The sequence below is a fragment of the Chrysochloris asiatica genome, unplaced genomic scaffold (assembly GCF_000296735.1).
Source record: "Chrysochloris asiatica unplaced genomic scaffold, ChrAsi1.0 scaffold00049, whole genome shotgun sequence".
NCBI lineage: Eukaryota > Metazoa > Chordata > Mammalia > Afrosoricida > Chrysochloridae > Chrysochloris > Chrysochloris asiatica.
Genome location: NW_006408567.1, coordinates 18,903,510 through 18,909,085, shown reverse-complemented (window position 1 = coordinate 18,909,085; position 5,576 = coordinate 18,903,510). Strand labels below are relative to the sequence as shown.

General features: G+C 43.6%; 1 pseudogene; it reads right to left on the bottom strand.

Moving 5' to 3' along the window:
* Positions 1-1,619: 1,619 nt before the first annotated feature.
* LOC102842980 lies at positions 1,620-3,032 on the bottom strand (annotated as a pseudogene).
* Between the last annotated feature and the right edge of the window lie 2,544 nt (positions 3,033-5,576).

The window sequence follows — 5,576 nt, the reverse complement described above, 5'->3', positions numbered from 1 at the left end:
TAAGTTCTCTGCCAATGTATGATTGTAGCCATTTCTGTATTACCTTTAGCAAAACTTTACTCGCTTGAGATATCAAAGAGATTGTCCGATGATTTCTGCATTCTGTTGGGCCACCTCTCTTTGGTGTGCCTGACCCAAGCCATGGTATTTTCAATAATCTCATATGGATGCGAAAGCTGGACAGTGTATAAGGAAGATCGTAGAAGAATTGATGCCTTTGAGTTGTGGTGTTGGAGGAGAATACTGAAAGTGCCATGGACTGCCAAAAGAACCAATAGATCTGTTTTGGAAGAAGTGCAGCCAGAGTGCTCCTTGGAGGCCAGGATGGCTAAGCTTTGTCTCTCATACTTTGGACATGTTGCCCGGAGGGAACAGTCGCTGGAGAAGGATGTCATGCTGGGTAAGGTGGAGGGTCAGAGAAAAAGGGGAAGACCCCTAACGAGATGGATTGGCCAGGTGGCATCATTGATGGACGCAAGTGTGGCAGCGGTAGTGAGGTTGGCCCAGGATTGGACATTGTTTCGTTCTGCTGTGCATGGGGTCACTATGAGTTGGTTCCAACTCGATGGCACCTGACAACAACAACAACTCTTGTGTCAGGGAATGAGAAGTAAGGCTTATTATTTTTAATTCCCTCAGCTCCAGGACCTGATATTCAAAAGGGATTGTGTTCAATCTTGAATAACTCAAACGGAGCTGACAGTACCCCTGGCACCAGAGCATGAAAACAGCATACTGATCATTCCCAAATCCTTGTTCTATGCCTCATAGCACATTAAAACAAAGGGGAAAAAAAGGTCAGCTAGTAGTGGCATGTGTTCCACGGAAGTAAAAAGCTTAGGCCACAGTAAGCACTGATGAAGTGAAAAGACAGGAAAGACCACAGAGATCAGGCTGTGGTATATACTACCTGTTGAAAGGGTTCCTAGTTGGTACCAAGAGGGGAAGACCCAGAGCAACTTTATCCTGAGGCACAGCAGGTATAGAGAAGTCTGAAAGGAGGTGGGTACTCAGTAATGGGGAACAGAACACCTATAACTTAATGGGGCAATTTTAAAAAGGGAAATAAAATCCAACATTGGGGGCCAGTTACAATAAGTCCCATGGCCTCTATGCTCACTTAGTAGCATAAAAAAATTGCCTCAGTATATGTGCAGCAAACCAGCATGTCTTGCTGGAGTTGTGTGTGTGCATGGGAAAGGGCAATGGGTTTAGTACAGTTGACAATCCAACATGATTTCTGTGGAAACAGAAGGGCAGAGTCCTGCTTGGCCAGCACACTGAGGCTTGGGCAGAATAGAACCAAAATTTTTAAAGTAATTGCAGAGTCTCTAGAATCAGCTTTGATTTGGGGAAAGAGGGGCCAGAATCCCATCTTAGAGATGGCAGGAAACCAAACCTGAACCATATCCCATGCATTAGTACTGGTCATCCAGTTGATGAGCAACTCATACCTGGCAGGGAAAGGGATCTGGTTAGAGGAGAAGAGGTCATTTTTATCTTTAAGTCTTCAGTTTTATTTAGCTTCAAACTTCTTATTCAGTGCCTCAGATACAATTTAATCTGAAATCTTTAAAAGCCCCATCAAATAAGAGTATCCTTTTTTTTTTTAAGTTTCCTCACTTTCTGGCAGTCACTTTTCCCCCAGGTGCCAGTTTCACTGACTTAGAGTCCACAAACTTTATCAGACCATCCGTGCTCATGGACTTGAGATTGCTCCAGAGGAAAGCCGTCTTTCAGATGAGCTGTGCCAATATTTCCAGTGCTTGTGACACTCCAAATAGGACTGTGTAGTAATTCATCTCTGTCATGGCATAGTACTGGAGCAGTACCCCGCTGTGAGCATCTACATTGGGCCAGGGGTTCTTGGACTTCACCTTCTCTAAGAGGACATTGAGCACGATCTTTAACAACAGAGCAATCAGCTTAAACATGGGATCATTAGGCAGGTGTTTCAGAGCAAACTCTCACTGACAGGTATACCATGGATCAGTCGTCCTCAGTACGGTATGACCATAGCCTGGGACAACCCGTCCTGAGTTGAGTGTGTTCCAGATATAGTCTCATAACTTCTCATCTGAAACATCTTTGTCAACTTCCTTCTGCAGTTGCGTCAGCCAGAGAAGAACTTCCTGACTTGTGAACCCATGTAGGTGCCCTGCCAGCCCATTCATGGCAGCTGCAAAGGACAAGTACGGGTCTGATAGAGCACAGCCCACCAAATGACTGGTATGGGCACTTACATTGCCACTCTCACGGTCATTGTGAATGGTGAGGAACAAACGCATGAGCTCAGTGAACTGAGCATCAGTATAGCCTAACAAGTTAGTGAAATTGTGAGATCAATCCAGTTTAGTGTCTATGGCCTCAATACTGCTGCCCTCCCGGCAGAGGTTCTGGTAAATCTTTGCTGCAATGCAAGGTAGCTTTGCAATCAGATCTATACAGTCTTCGTAAATCAACTCCCAGTACTTGGTTCGGTTGATACCCTCTGCATATGCTCGAGCAAAATTACTTTCCCTGGTGAAGGTGCAATGATGGCTTCACTGAGCTGAGACATAGGGTGTCAATTGGTTGTCCAAAGTTGTCCAGCGTGGTGACCACAGAGCTGCCCTCTTTGCCCACTCTTTTGAGATCCAAGATGACCTGTTTCTCTGTTGGGATCTGTCCAGTTACAAGCAGTCAAAATAAGCCCTCAGGCAGAAGTTCTTCCCCACCGTTAGCCTTGGGGAGCAGTTTCTGGCAATCAGGGATACTATAGCCTTGGATCATCAAGATCAAGAGATGATGTTTCATGTATCAGTCCTTTGAAGCTCTCATGCCACTGTACTTCATGTCCACCATGATTTGACCCACAACTGCTATGCTATGTTGCTGCCTGAAGGTCTTAATTCTGGCCTGTTCCTTAGGTATCAGGTCAGCCAGTATGTCTTTCAAATTCTTGGAGGAAGCACTGGCATGTCAGCAACAAGAATAAGACAGGATGCATTCTTGGCTCCGAAAAGCTGGACGGCTTCAATGGGTAAAGCCATGGTGGGTCCAATTGGGGATTTGGTGGGTAGGGAAGGAGGGGAGTGAGCTGCGGCAGAATGGGAGCCACTGCCAGTGAGCCAGAGGCCACGCTGAGGGGTGGACAAGGTTGAAAGGAGGCCCTAAGAGAGTTTTATAACATTGCTGGAGCAGAGCAGAGGCTAGACCAAGGGGTTCAAGGCCAGAGAAAGGCTGTCAGTGGGCATGGCAGACTAGAGATTGTCCTGACTGGAAAAACGGTGCCCTGAACATTTCTTCCCTCATAGACTCCATAACTGTGACTATGGTGCCTGAGTGTTGGTTGACCATTGCAATGAATTATCAAATCCAGGAAGAGTAGAGAGTGCTTTGGCTTGGATGGTTGGCCCAATTTTTTGCACTCCTCTATAATCTGTTTCCATACACTTGTATAGTGAGGCAGCATTGGTTCAATAGTATAATTTTTACCTTCCATATGAAAGATCTGAGTTCTATTCCCGGCCAGTGTGTAGCTGGCACCCATCTGTCAGTGGATACTTATGTGTTTCAATGATGCTGAACAGGTTTCCTGCCTAAGGCAGACTATAAAGGCATGGTGATTTGTTTCTGAAAATCAATCCATGAAAACCCTATGGATTGGATCACAATAGCTGGTTTGCAACCCATCATAGGAATGGTGCAGGACTGGGCAGCATTTTGTTCCATTGTGCACAGATACCATGAGTCAGGATCAACCAGACGACCACTAACAACACATCAACAATATGTCATGTAGTGCGCGGTTTAATTGTTGTACATTCTTTTTTAGGTTTATTGTTGATGTTGGGTTCAGTTGAATCACTTCCAATTCATAGCTACCGTATGCACAATATAACAAAACACTGCTGGTCCTGCGTCAGTTTTAATAGTCATTGCTATGTTTGAACCCATAGTTTCAGTCGCTGTGTCAATCCATCTCATTGAGGATCTTCCTCTTTTTTGATGACTCTCTATTTGCCAAGTATAATGTACTTCTCCAGGGACTGGTCCCTTCTGATAACGTGTCCAAAGTCCACGAGGTAAAGTCATGACTCTCTTGCTTCCAAAGAGCTCTTGGCTTTACTTCTTCCAAAACAGATTTATTCATTCTTCTGGCAGTCCATGCTATATTCAATACTCTTCACCAACACCTTAATTCAAAGGCATCACTTCTTCGATCTTCCTTTTCACTGTCCTACTTAGTATGCAGTGGGGTGATTGAAAATACCATGGTCAGGGGCAGCTTAGTCCCCAAATGACATTTTTGTTCATTAACACTTGAAAGAGGTCTTGTGCAGTAGATATTCCAAAAGCAATATGTTATTTGATTTCTTGATTACTGCTTCCATGAGCATTTTATGTGGATCCAAGTAAAATGACGTCCTAGATAATTTCACTCTTTTCTTAGTTTATCAGGACGTTGCTTATTGGTCCAGTTGAGAGGATTTTTGTTTTCTTTATGTTGAGGCGTAATCCATACTAAAGGCTACAGTCTTTGATCTTCAGCAGTAAGTAGAGTTTATAAAATTTTAGGTTTTGTTGTTGTTGTTAATTGCCAGTGAGTCAGTTCCAACTCAGAGACCCCGTATAGGTCTTCCAAGGAGCATCTGGTAGGTCTGAATCTCCAACTTTGTGATTAGCAGTCCAATGCATGTATAATACGAGTACTTTTAATGGAGTAAATAGAAAAGGAGAGATGATTTAGATTATACATTGTCCTGACATATCCAGTTATTTTAACACAACACTGTGAGTTGGTCATTTGCTCATTCAACAGGTATTTATTAAAGAAGTAAACCTAGGTGCCAAGCACTTCTAAGGAGTACAGTGCTCACTCTGAGTGGTCTAGAGGTTTAAGGAGGCAAGACTCTCCAACCATCTGCATTAGAATCACAAAGTCCTAGGTGTGACTCAGACCTATTTTGCTTTCATTGCACATACTACTGGACATGTGGGTGACTTAGACATGTGGGGGACTTAGACAAGTCAAATGAAATCATAATCTAGTATGGTAAGGCCTATCAGAGAGAATAGCTATCAAACACCAATAGTGGCAAATCCAACCAGATTCAGTTGAGTTGACTCTAATGCATATTAATCTCCTATCTATTAGAATAGAATTGGGCTCCATATTGTTTTCTGTGTCTGATTACTCACAAGTAGATTACCTGGTCTTCCTTCTGAGAAGCACTAGCAACTTTTTGGTCAGCAACCAAGCTCATTAACCATCTGGGCCACTCACTTAACTCTTATGCTTTGGGTATTAACCAACATCAGGCTCAGCAACAATCATCCCGGATGGTTCCTCTGCTTAGCCTCATTTTGAAGACGAGGAAAATGAGGCACAGAGAGGGTAAGTAACTTGCACAAGCTCTACACAATTGAAAGGATTAGTGGGGTATAATCCTAACTCAGGCAGTCTGACTTTAGAATCCAAGATTTTAATGGCAACACAGATTTTTGCCTCTGCAAGAATCTAAGAAGAATGTCCTTGTGATAGAGAGATAAACATGTTGGTTGTTGTTACGTGCCATGGAGTCAGAACTGAC